A 14,780-nucleotide genomic window follows, 5' to 3' on the forward strand; every position below is an offset into this window, starting at 1 on the left:
GTTAATAGGTTTAGGTAGTGTTCGCGATGTAGGGGGGGTGCATTAACTAACTAATTTGTATTTAAAACGAAATACGTACCTATAAAATAAACCCTCTAACTAATAATTACATTGTAGCTAGCTTAGGGTTTATTTTTATTTTGCAGGCAAGTTTGTATTTATTTTAACTAGGTAGAATAGTTATTAAATAGTTATTAACTATTTAATAATTACCTAGCTAAAATAAATACAAATTTACCTGTAAAATAAAACCTAACCTAAGTTACAATAACACCTAACACTACACTACAATTAAATAAATTAACTAAATTAAAAACAATTAAATAAATTAAATTAAATTAGCTAAATTACAAAAAAACTTACTAAATTGCAGAAAATAGAAAACAAATTATAGATATTTAAACTAATTACACCTAATCTAATAGCCCTATCAAAATAAAAAAGCCCCCCCCAAAATAAAAAACCCTAGCCTAAACTAAACTATCAATAGCCCTTAAAAGGGCCTTTTGCGGGGCATTGCCCCAAAGTAATCAGCACTTTTATCTGTAAAAAAAAATACAAACACCCCCCAACAGTAAAACCCACCACCCACACAACAAACCGCCCAAATAAAAAGCTAACTAAAAAAACCTAAGCTCCCCATTGCCCTGAATAGGGCATTTGGATGGGCATTGCCCTTAAAAGGGCAGTTAGCTCTTTTGCGGCCCAAACCCCTAATCTAAAAATAAAACCCACCCAATACACCCTTAAAAAAACCTAACACTAACCCCCTGAAGGTCGACTTACAGTTCTGAAGACCGGACATCCATCCTCAAGGAAGCGGCAGAAGTCTTCATCTAACCGGGCCGAAGTCCTCAACGAGGCCGGGAGAAGTCTTCATCCAAGTCGGGTGAAGTGGTCCTCCAGACAGGCAGAAGTCTTCATCCAGATGGCATCTTCTATCTTCATCCATCCAATGCGGAGCGGGTCCATCTTGAAGGCATCCGACACGGAGCATCCTCTTCATCCGGAGTCTTCTTACTGAATGATGGTTCCTTTAAATCAGCCAATCGGAATTAAGGTATAAAAAATCCTATTGGCTGATGCAATCAGCCAATGGTTTTGAAGTTCAATCCTATTGGCTGATCCAATCAGCCAATATGATTGAGCTTGCATTCTATTGGCTGATTGGAACTATTCTATTGGCTGATGTAACTATTAGTTATATTGTAGCTAGCTTAGGGTTTATTTTATAGGTAAGTATTTAGTTTTAAATAGGAATAATTTAGTTAATGATAGTAATTTTATTTAGATTTATTTAAATTATATTTAAGTTAGGGGTTTGTTAGGGTTAGGGTTAGACTTAGGTTTAGGAGTTAATAAATTTAGAATAGTGACGGCAATGTTGGTGTGGCAGATTAGGGGTTAATAAGTGGAGGTAGGTTGCTGCGACATTGGGGCGGCAGATTAGGGGTTAATAAAAATAATGTAGGTGTCGGCGATGTTGGGGGCAGCAGATTAGGGGTTTATAAGTATAATGTAGATGGCGGCGATGTCCGGAGCAGCAGATTAGGGGTTAATAAGTATAATGTAGATGGCAACGACGTTAGGGGCGGCAGATTTGGGGTTACTAATATTTAACTAGTGTTTGCGAGGCGGGAGTGCAGCGGTTTAGGGGTTAATATTTTTATTATAGTGGCGGCAATGTCCGGAGTGGCAGATTAGGGGTTAAAAATTAAATTTTAGTGTTTGCGATGCGGGAGGGCCTCAGTTTAGGGATTAATAGCTAGTTTATAGGTGTTAGTGTACTTTTTAGCACTTTAGTTATGAGTTTTATGCTACGGCGTTGTACCATAAAACTCTTAACTACTGACTATAAAATGCGTTAGGGATCTTGGAGGCAGAGGGTGTACCGCTCACTTTTTGGCCTCCCAGGACAGACTCGTAATACCGGTGCTATGGAAGTCCCATAGAAAAAAGGCTTTACAAAGTTTACGTAAGTCGTTTTGCGACTTACGTAAACTGTTAATGACCTGTTAATGCTGCTTTTTCAGCCTAACGCACAACTCATAATCTAGGCGTATGTTTCTTTATTTAACTTAGAAGAAATACTGATTGCTTTATACTCACCTAAGGGAATTCTTCATTTTCCAAAAAGGGAAGGTGCCTAACAAAATCCAACATAGACTACCAATTTCTAATGTAATAGAAGAGTGGTCAACGGTCAAATTTCTAATTATTTTACTATTATAGGTAACCCCAATTTCCCCCCCCCCCCGGGACTTAATGCATTTGTCTTTAAAATTTGGAAATATAAAGCCTAGGAATTTCTAGCTCAGTTAAATGAAAATAATTCAGATTCCTTTTAAATAATCTCTCAAGTGTTTCTAATTTCCGCAAAAGGAATTGTATGCCTATTTACAATTCAGACATTATTTTGGGGTAGTAGTTGAGAGATATGGGAGAGATTGGTCTTTAGGAATTATTGATCAAGGTATTAGACTCTATCAAGCAGAGAATAAATTGGTATAAGATCCTCACATAAAAGCTAGGATAAGCTTTTTGTTTATTCTCACCCCTATATATTTCATGTTGTTCTCATTTATCGCCCCGTGGGTCACCCATCCTTTTCCTTGACCACTTCCCCTCATGACTACCTTATTTCCTCTCCAGTGACTCATCTGCCCTCATTCTTGGGTACTGCAATATTCCCATTGATAACCCTAGCACTCCTAGAGCTCACTTCATCATTTGGCCTTTCACAGTGGACTAATTCCTCCACTCACAAAGATGGCAATTCTATTGACCTAATCTTCAGCAACCATTGTTCCATTTTGCAGATTACTAACTACCCTTTCCCACCATCTCTTACATACAGCATTACTACGCTGACTGCACAACCACCACCAAACCCTTCAAATAGACACCAGAAATGTACACACTATAAACCAGGGTCGATTTTATTTAAATTACTAGTCAGTAAGACCAATGTATATTAATTTAAATCATGGTTTTCATTTTTATAATAATAACTTTTCAGAATATGTTTCCAGTTATATCAGATCATAATTGATTTGGTTATATATCATTAGATTGCATATGCATATTGCATTATTGGGATCAACTTTTCAGCTGTACTTTATTGGTGGGAGAATGATTACCTTAATAATAACAATTTAAGTAGTTTTATTACATTTAAACAATAACATATTTAATTTTTAATTCTTGCCCCTTCCTCCTCACACTTATGTCCTAATGCAGATCTATTCCACTCCAAATGATCTTCCATTCATTGAGCTTCTTGAAAATTAGTATGGGTTGATTCTGTGTACATAGTTTTTTAAGGGGAGCGATGGCATTTAAGGGACAGTAAAGTCAAAATTATACTCTCATGATTCAGAAAGCATGCAATTTTTAACAATTTTCCAATTTAATTCTATTACTTGGCTTTGTTCTATTGGTATCCATTGTTGAAAAGCATACATAGGTAGGCTTAGAAGCAATGTGCTACTGTGAGCTAGCTTCTTCACACTGTCTCACCCAATGTGCTCAGCTAGGCCTAAGTAAAGCATTGCTATTCTTCAACAAACAATTCCAAGAGATTGACGGAAATTTGATAACAGAAGTAAATCTGAAAATTGCTGTATCTGAAACCCAAAAGTGTTCTTTCATGATTATATCACTTTTTCTATTTTTCCACTCTGTATGTTTATTTTATAAAATTCTTTGCAGTGAAGAAGATGCATATTATTTACGAAGACACAAATTCATAGTTTTGACACACCAATAATATGTGATAATATCTTCAAGATAGAAAAATGATCTTACAGAAACCTCTGGGAGAGCATGACATTGTGAAGGGATGATTTGAATTACCAAAAAAAATAAACATTACAGTCATAAATATACAGCATCTTGCTATATAATTAAAACCAATCTATATTTCAGGATGAAGATTATAATGTATCTTAAAGGGACACTGAACCCAAATTTTTTCTTTTGTGATTCAGATAGAGCATGCAATTTTAAGCAACTTTCTAATTTACTCCTATTATCACAATAAACAAATGCTGTCCATGGTTCTGAACCACACATTTGCTGGCTCCTTAGCTTAGATGCCTTCTTTTTCAAATAAAGATATCAAGAGAATGAAGAAAAATTGATAATAGAAGTAAATTATAAAGTTGCTTAAAATTGCATGCTCTATCTGAATCATGAAAGAAAAAAATTGAGTTCAGTATCCCTTTAAATAGAAACTATCTTTAGTTTTTAAAACCATTTTATTTAAAAAAACATATTTAAATAAAAAAAATCTGATTTAAAAAAAATAATTCTGATTTAAATAAAAAAAAATCTGAATTAAAATTAAATAAATAATTTTATTTACACTTTTATAAACACAGAACTACTCTCACACTCTAATCCCCTTATCCCTATAATCTATACCCTTTCCTGTACTGTATTATTCCAATCTGATCTCTGCCCTTGACAAAATAGCCCCTCCTTCTATAGCTTGCACCACACGGAAGCACCCCTAACCTTGGCACACACATTTCACAGGCTACTTGCAAAAATGCTTCCGCGCTGCAGAAGGCACTGGGGGAAATCTCGCTCCTCTGCTGACTTCTTGCATTACAAATTAATGCCGCTCTCCTACTCATCCACCTTCAAACTCTCCAAACAAAACTACTTTTCAAATATCATTTTATTTCCCACAATCCTAAGCATCTTTTCTCCACTTTTACTACTCTCCTGTGCCCTCCCTCTGATCCCATTACCACTTCTCTCACGGCACATGACTTTTCAAAGCATTTCAAAACTATGAAATAATCTCCTATGACAAACACAATATCCACTCCTAACAAATCACTGCAAACTTTCAAACTCAGGCTTCCCCAAAACTCAGCACATTCACTCCTGTTACGAAGTAGGAGGTTTCTGCTCTCCTTTCATCTTCCCATCTTATTACCTGTCCCCTTTGTCCTATTTCCTCGCAACTGCCACCTTCTATTTCACCTACTCTTACACCCATCCTCCCACATATATTCAACCTCTCCCTTAAATCTAGTACATTTTTATCATCCCTTAAATATGCTCTAATCAAACCGTTTCTTCAAAAACTTTCACTTGATCCAGCATACCCTTGCAACTATCATCCAATCTATTTTCTTCCCCTCGCCTCTAAACTTTTTGAGTGGATTGTTTATAAACTAATTACACTTTCATCTAACCATCTTCTCAACGCTTTGCAATCCGTCTTTCACCCCCAAACTCTGTCAAAACTGCCATCACCATAACTGTACTTTCCGTGTATCCTTCTCTGGCTGTTCCTCCTTCCCTCTACCCCTCTCTGTTGGGGTACCTAAAGGCTAAGCTCTAGGTCCCCTTCATTTCTCAGTCTACATATCATCTTTAAGCTCATTAATCAAGTCCTGTGGGCTTCAGTATCATCTTTGTGCTGACAACACCCAAATCTACCTTTCTGCACCGGACATTTCCTCTTCCCTGCTGACTCATGTCCCCAGCTACCTAGCTAATATATCATCATTTATGCCTTCACACTACCTTCTAAAAGTGAACTCCTATTTCCTCCCTCTATCAATCCCCCTATTCCCCAAATCTCACTTACTGTGTACAACTCTGTCATTACCTGTACCCCTTAGGCCCGCAGCCTTGGGGTCATAGGGCTCAGAACTTTATTTTCCTCCCCACATTAAGACCTTATCTAACTTGTGCCACTTCCACCTTAAAAATATCTCTAAAATTTGTAATCTCCTCACTCAAGACACACATAAGATTCATATCTGCTCCCTTATCATTTCCTGCCTTGGCTACTGCAATTCTGTCTTCTCTGGTTTCCCAATCTTATGTCTGTTCCAATTGCCATCCATCATGAATGCTATGAATAGTCTGGTCAAAAATAAACTTTCATAATACAGATAGAGCATGTAATTTTAAGCAACTTTCTAATTTACTACCATTATCAAAAATAAACTTTCATAATATAGATAGAGCATGTAATTTTAAGCAACTTTCTAATTTACTACCAATATCAATTTCTCTTTGTTCTCTTGGTATATTTATTTGAATGTAAGCTTTGAAGCCGGCCCATTTTTGGTTCAGAACCTGGGGTAGCGCTTGCTGATTGATGGCTACATTTAGACACCAATTTGAAAGTGCTACCCAGGTGCTGAACCAAAAATGGTCCGGCTCCTAAACTTACATTGTTGCTTTTTCAAATAAAGGTAGCAAGAGAACAAAGAAAAATTGATAATAGGAGTAAATTAGAAAGATACTTAAAATTGCATGTTCTATCTGAATCATGAAAGTCAAATGTTTACTAGACTATCCCTTTAAGCTTTGCTCCACATCTGCTGCATCTCTTTGTCAACACCTCCACTGGCTTCCCTTAGTCTCAAGGATAAAATTCTAAATTTTGGCTCTAGCATGCAAAGCCTTCACCAGCTCTTCACCCTCCTATGTCTCTGTCCTTCTCTGCAAATACACCCCAACCCACCCATTTGCTCTGCTCAAGACCTACTTCTCTCCTCATCTCTCATTACTTCTGCAAAACTTTTCTAGATCTGCAACTATCATATGGAACTCCTTACCTTACTCAGTCATACTTTACTCTAGTCTCAAAAAATGTGTGTTTCATAAAAAAATATATCTTCAAAGATGCATACAACTTACTTTACGGTGTCTCTAATACTTATGTTTCTCTTTCCCTCAACTTCCTCATGCACTTCCTTTAGAACGTAAGTGTCCTGTTTATAACTTTATGTAAAGATGGTTTACAGCTTACAATGACTCAAGAGAACGGCCGTCTACAAGTAAGATTTATGTAAATATCTTCTGATTATTGTACTCCATTACTGTATACTTAAGATTTATGTAAATGTATTCTATTATTGTACTCCATAACTGTTTACTTAATGTTACAGCACTGTGTAATATGTTGGCACTTTATAAACAAACAATAATAACAAGCTAATTTGCAGATACTGCATTCAATATGGTCAAGAGATTTCCATGAATTAGATTGTCAGAAAGAGTATAGTGCATGTTGTAAGGGCTACTTCCTCAATTTTCTGGAGGGAATCACACACTAGGCTTATTAATAGGTCACATATTTCCCAGTACTTTTATCTAGTGGAAAATGTTCTTGTATTTTCCCTAATGCAAATATATTGCATTGTTTTTGGCTCTGTCTAAAAATTAAGAGATTTTGGAATATGATTAGTTACTGTTTAAACAGATTTATTAAGAAGACCACCTTCCTTAATAATCATCAAATTGTTTTTCTTTATGAGAAGACTTACTTTTGACCGGAATTGAATCTTAAAATCATGAAAATCCAAATGTAGCCCTAGTATAAGAGAATTTGTTAGGAAAATCCTACTACATATAAATCTGGAACAATTTGACCCATCTGCACAATCTTTGAAAAATGTTCAGTTTCTACTGAAATGGGCAGAGATGATCAAATCACTACCAAGAGAGACTCAGATACAAATGATATGGCCCTTCTATAAATCTGACTATTTCAAAATGACAGTTCAACTAGGCCAATTACCAACTTATTAGAACTAAGAACATGAGATAGCCCCTTTTTTATGGATCTCTGTTTTTATTTTTGTGTTGAGGCATTTGTCAATACTGGCATTGCAATACACATATATATTTCTCTCTCTTGTACACCATAATGTATGTAAAAAATCCATATATTGTGTTTTATTATGTTTGCTTTATTTCTTTTCAGATTCTATTGTTATTTCTTTGTTTAAAGCTTTGTTATTGCTCTCTTAAAAAAATACATTTATTTTATGTTGCTATAGAATAGCATATCAGCCAGGTTTCAATGGTTTTAAAATAAATTGACATCTGTTTTAATATAGTTATTTTTAAATACCCTAACTCCACCACCATTTGCCTTATTTGCAGGAGCCAATCTGGACTTTAGTCTACAGGCAATAAGGCTAAACACTATCATAAAGTTAGTATAAAATTAATTGTTTTGCAGTTCTTATCTGATGAAGCCAATTAGGAACATATGTGTAGCAGGGTTAGCCTTGCAAGGTCAACAGGGGCCATTTCAAGTTCTCAGAATTAGAAAATACTAAATTACATAAAAAGGAGGCAAAATAAATAATGAAAATATAATGCAAAGTTGCGTCATTCTGCATAACTAAACATTTTTTATAAACATCCCAAGATTTTTACTGTCCCTTTAATAACTGTACTGCTGAACCTGTGACTGTAGTGCATTGGTATTCCTGTAATCCTGGTAGCCAATACAAATCAACTTTCCAGTTCTAGTAAGCCTCAGTTCCTTTTCACGGTTAACTTATTTTTAAATAAACTTGCACATTCTAAATTATGGAAAATGGCAAAGGAAAAAGAGGAGTCTCTCTCTGGACCCTTCTAAGGATGCAGCCACTGTATAGTTAGGTCACAACAATACATTAGTGTTTCTTCACTGTAAACACCACTAATACAGGACACAAAGCATTGAGGATCTCAACAATGTGACTAAGAATTGTGCTAGCAGCATGGACCCTGCTTCTGGAAATTTCTCAGAAATTTCCAGGAAAACACAATATTGTCAGGGTGCCAGGAATCAGACTGAGACGAGAAGTGCAAAAATAATTACACCTTTATTAATAACAAAAATAATTAAAAGTCCACAAGTCAATTAACAAGCCAGGAGTAAAAAACCAGAGCTGTAAGTCAGACGAGCTGAGTCAGGAGCCAAAGAGAGTAGTCAGACGAGGCGAGTCAGGAACCAGGAGGAACGTCAGACAGCCAGGTAATACACAGGAACAGGAACTCACAAACAGGTCTGAGACAATGCAAGGGCAAAGCATACTGAACAGAGGCCCTTTAAATAATAAATGATGACATCACAATTCTGAGACTGCAACCTGTCTCACATGGATGATGTACAACAGTCTGGCCATAACAGGGCGTGCAGGAAATGAGTAGCATCACACACTCTGCACCAGATTCAGCAAGAAAAGGTAAGCAAAATGGCTGCCAGCAGCACATGGAAAAAAAAAGCAGGCAAAAAACCCTGACAGTACCCTCTCCTCAACGACCCCTCCCCTGTGGGAGGACAAAAGGCTTATTGGGGAAACGGGCATGGAAGGCACGGAAGAGGGCAGGAGCATGAACATCAGAGGAGGGAACTCATGAACGCTCCTCAGGACCGTAGCCCCTCTTGTGAACCAAATACTGTACGCGGCCCCTGGACATACGAGGTCAATAATGCTGCTGACCTCATCTTCTTCATGGTTGTTAACAGAGATAGAATGGGGACAAGGCAACACAGTGGTAAACCTGTTACAAACAAATGGTTTCAAGAGGGAGACATGAAAAATGGGAGATGTGCATTGCAGAAGAAAGGTCAAGAGCTCACCAACCTGGTAGTAAGATGCGGGCAGACGCCTATGATCAGCCTGGAACTTTTGGCGCTGCATAGAACGATAAAGGAAATCCAGAAACTGCACCCACGTGGAACGGAGTTGCCGGAGATGCTCCTCCAAAGCCGGAATACCCTGAGACATGAATGAATCGGGCAACAAGGATGGTTAAAACCCATAATTCGCCATGAACGGAGATAACTGGGAGGAAGCATTAATAGCACTATTAGGCGCGAACTCTGCCCAAGGTAACAGTTCAGACCAATTATTGTGGTGATCTGAGACATAGCAACGGAGGAACTGTTTCATGAGCTTGATTAGACCGTTCCACAGCCCCATTGGATTGAGGGTGATATGCCGAGGAGAAGGAAAGCTGGATCCCCATTTGAGCACAAAAGGAACACAAAAATCTGGAGACAAACTGGCTTCCCCCGGTCTGAGACTATCTCCTTGGGTAACCCAAGTAAATGGAAGACCTCCCGAGCAAAAATCTAAGCAAGTTCCTGAACGGTAGGCAGCTTCTTCAAGGGAATGCAATATGACATTTTAGAAAAAATGGTCAACCACCATTAGGATAACAGTATTGCCATTGGAAACAGGGAGCTCGACAATGAAGTCCATGGAAAGGTGTGTCCAAGGGCGCTCACCATTAGCAATATGTTGAAGAAGACCCACAGGAAGACGTCGAGGAGTCTTATTTTCTGCACAAACTGAGCAGGAGGCAACATACGCAGCAACATCAGAACGAAGACCTGGCCACCAGAATTGTCGTGTGACAGACCAAATCATTTGGTTCTTGCCCGGGTTACCTGTGACTTTAGGATAGTGGTAAGTGTGCAAAAGTTTAGTTCAAAGATTCTCAGGAACAAAGCACTTATCACTAGGTTTCTCAGGAGGTGCATTGGTTTGTGCAGCCAGGATCTCCTCCCCCAAGGGAGAAGTCAAATTAGTACGTATGGTAGCCAAAATATGATCAGGAGATATAACTGGAGTAGGTACAGACTCCTCCTTTCACAGAAGTGAAAATTGTTGAGAGAGAGAGGACATCAGCCCTAACATTCTTACTACCAGGCAGTTAGGAGATCACAAAATTAAACCAAGACAAAAATAGCACCTATCTGGCCTGTCGGGGTGACAAACATTTTGCTTCGGATAGTGTGCTTGTGGTCAGTAAGAATGAGCAATGGTACGCTAGTACCCTCAAGAAGATGCCTCCATTCCTTGAGTGCCAAAATAATGGCCAGTATTTCCCTGTCGCCAATTTCATAATTGCACTCCGCTGGAGACAATTTCTTAGAGAAGAAACCGCACGGATGCAAGGAACCATCAGGCGTAGGACGTTGAGACAAGAGGGCACCTACTCCAGTCTCAGACGCATCCACCTCAAGAATGAAAGGCAGGACAGGTTTAGGATGAGCCAGAACTGGAGCGGCAGCAAAGGCAGTCTTAAGACTATCAAAGGCCTCAATGGCAGTAGGTGACCAATGGAGTGGATCATTCTCTTTACGGGTCATGTCTGTGATAGGTTTGACCAAGGAAGAAAACTTTTTAATAAACTTCCTATAGTAATTGGCGAAGCCCAAAAAACGTTGAATAGAGCGAAGACCAACTGTGCGAGGCCACTGCAGAACTGCAGACAACTTGTCAGATCCATGGATCCATGGAGAACCCTGCAACGGAGATCACATAACCTAGGAAGGTTACTTGAGTCTGATGGAATTCACATTTCTCGAGTTTATAAAACAGGCCATTCTCACGTAGTCTCTGAAGTACCCATGTGACATCAGAACGATGAACCTCAATGTGGGTGAGTGTATGAGGATGTCGTCTAAGTACACCACAACACACTGATCCATGGAGAACCCTGCAACGGAGATCACATAACCTAGGAAGGTTACTTGAGTCTGATGGAATTCACATTTCTCGAGTTTACAAAACAGGCCATTCTCACGTAGTCTCTGAAGTACCCGTGTGACATCAGAACAATGAACCTCAATGTGGGTGAGTGTATGAGGATGTCTTCTAAGTACACCACAACACACTGTTGCAACATATCTCGTAGGACATCATTAATAAATTCCTGAAAAACACCAGGATACTTATAATGCCCGCTCCTGGTGTTATATGCTGTTTTCCATTCGTGGCCCTCCTTAATCCTAACGAGATTTACGCTCCACTCAAATCAAGTTTAGAAAAGACTGTAGCTCCCATGAGGCAGTCAAAGAGTTCCGTAATGAGCGGAATAGGGAATGCATTCTTAATGGTAAGATGATTAAGACCCCTATAATCGATGAATGGTCTTAACTCGCCACCCTTTTTCTTCACGAAGAAAAAGCCAGCCCCTACAGGAGAGCAGGATTTGCGGATGATCCCCCGTGACAGAGCATCGGGAACATGCTCCTTTTGTTGCAACCTGTCTCACATGGATGATGTTGCAACCTCTCTCACATGGATGATGTACAACAGTCTGGCCATAAGAGGGCGTGCAGGAAATGAGTAGCATCACACACTCTGCACCAGATTCAGTAAGAAAAGGTAAGCAAAATGGCTGCCAGCAGCGCATGGCAAACAAAGCAGGGAAAAAACCCTGACAAATATGTGACCACACCGTTACTCTTGCTCAACCTTCTGACACCTCAAGAAATCTGAGGAATGTTATTAAAAATTGGAATGTAAATGAAAATAACCCCATATATGCTCTAAATATGATGGCCCCTGAAAGCACTAGCAGTAGTGCTGTCTGCCTGAAAACCTGGACGTCACTTAAAGGAACCTTCATTCGTCGGGTAGTCGTCATGAAGACTTCTCCTGGCTTCGTTGAGGACTTCAGCCCGGTTGGATGAAGACTTCTGCCGCTTCCTTGAGGATGGATGTCTGGTCTTCAGAACTGTAAGTCGATCTTCAGGGGGTTAGTGTTAAGTTTTTTTAAGGGTGTATTGGGTGGGTTTTATTTTTTTAGATTAGGGTTTGGGCCGCAAAAGAGCTAACTGCCCTTTTATAGGCAATGCCCATCCAAATGCCCTTATCAGGGCAATGGGGAGCTTAGGTTTTTTTTAGATAGTATTTTATTTAAGGGGTTGGTTGTGTTGGTGGTGGGTTTTACTGTTGAGGGGGTTGTTTGTATTTTTTTTTTTACAGGTAAAAGAGCTGATTTATTTTTAAATTGTCTCACGAATAAAGGTAATTTTTTTACGGATTTCTCCCTGTATCCTTCTTTTTTACCTACCTCCTTGTGATGCCCGGCAATTTTGGATTTCTAAAAGAGCTGATTACTTTGGGGCAATGCCCCGCAAAAGGCCCTTTTAAGGGCTAATGATAGTTTAGTTTAGGCTAGGGGGGGTTTATTTTGGGGGGGCTTTTTTTATTTTGATAGGGCTATTAGATTAGGTGCAATTAGTTTAAATATCTTGTAATTTGTTTATTATTTTCTGTAATTTAGTGTTTTTTTTGTACTTTAGCTAATTTAATTTATTTTATTGTTGTTAATTTAGTTAATTTATTTAATTATAGTGTAGTGTTAGGTGTTATTGTAACTTAGGTTAGGTTTTATTTTACAGGTAAATTTGTATTTATTTTAGCTAGGTAGTTATTAAATATTTAATAACTATTTAATAACTATTCTACCTAGTTAAAATAAATACAAACGGGGCGCGGTGCCAACTGTCTAACCAGCTGGACGCATATTGCAAGAGCTCCGGCTCTACAGCCTGATTTTGGGGGCAAAACTATGACTTAATATATGAACCTATAATATTCTTGAAGATCTCATCCTACAGCCTATGGCCATCCCAAAATTGGACATCTGCACACCTTAATTAAGCCCAATATAAGCCATCTATTGCAGCTATAAGGATGCAGCGGATGGGGGGTCAGAGTCGGCTGTGGTAGGAATCAGACCCACACTACTCACACAGCGACTCACTGTATTTCCCCAACCCAATGTGCTAAAGTACCTGAGCAGCCTCAATAACTACACCAGCCGCACTTTTGATCTCCGGGAATAACAAGATGGTGGCCGCAGTAGACTGGGAGCTCATAGCACGAGGCATTATTGAGTCAGCCATCTGGCTTCTGAAAATACAACTGCCTAAGTTATATCCCGCCAATGGCTACAGCTTATCTACCAAGTTGGTACAGAATCGGACACAGTGCAAGACAGGAGACGGAGTGTTATTTTCTCCTGTTAATGTAGAAGATACTGGGACGGAGGTCCCGACACATCCTGCGACTCTATGTCCACAGCATTGCATCTATGCCGGTGTGAGAACGGACCAACATAATTCCTACCTCTCTATCGCCTCTGAAAATTCCTGTTTGCCTTCCCCTATTGCTTACTTGGCAGCCTGCTTTCTGGCTAAACAGCCGGGACTGACATCACTTGGGGCTCCAATCTATAAAGACATAGTGGCGGGCTGGTGCCAGGCAGTTTCCCCTACGAGTGGAGACGGACTCGCTACACAGGTAACTCAAGCGGGGTATGCTCCTTGTGACCTCAAATGTGGCATCGGCTAAACCGGCACCAATTTATGTACCCACCTCAGGGGAAATCTGTGTGGACATTGACCCTTAGCGTAGGGACTAGATCCTGCACCGATATCGATATGACTATTCTTTAGATGGAGATGTCTACCCGGTCAGCTTTGAGGGCAATGTGCATTGCCTAGCTCTGAGCCTTTCCTAATTCTAGCCGCCAGTAAGAATTGCCAATTTCTTTTATAATATATAAAAATAGAATATATACAGGGTATAGCAGAAACTGCACATGAAGCATATACCTACAGACTATTATCAGTGTGGACATTGTGAGGACGGGAGTTTGATAATACCGTGGCTTCCTCCTGTTGCTGTTTACCCGTACCTCTATTGCAATATGGACTCTTTATGTCTGCACTGTTCATTATGCCTATCTGAGTGCTTTATTTGTTTGCTTCCATTTAGAGACTTGTTACTCCAGTACGTCATAGCTGATTCCTACAGTCTGTTTTCAACTACTGGAACTGTGACACTGTTAAAACACTGGAGTTGCTGTCCCTACTGTTTTCCCCCTACCCTGCCTGTAGGATTATGTATACGCTACATTATAATATCTTTAATATTTGTTATTATGCAGCTTGCCATCTCCACAATGCAGGTAAAAGGAGATATCAATTTATTAAAATTTGGACATAAAAACAGTAACAGCAACGCATTGTGTTGGGGTATATATCTACTACACACATTTATATGCCAGTCAGCCACTATAGCCCATCACATCGGCTTTTCCACAAGACGGTTGCTGTGAGAGATCGGGAGAAACCGACACTGTGATTAGACGAGGTTCTGAACGTCATCAAACCACAGCGTGTCTGCCGGACGACTCTCAACGGTTCCGGCTTGCTA

Source organism: Bombina bombina, chromosome 2 (assembly GCF_027579735.1).
Source record: "Bombina bombina isolate aBomBom1 chromosome 2, aBomBom1.pri, whole genome shotgun sequence".
Classification (NCBI taxonomy): Eukaryota; Metazoa; Chordata; class Amphibia; order Anura; family Bombinatoridae; genus Bombina; species Bombina bombina.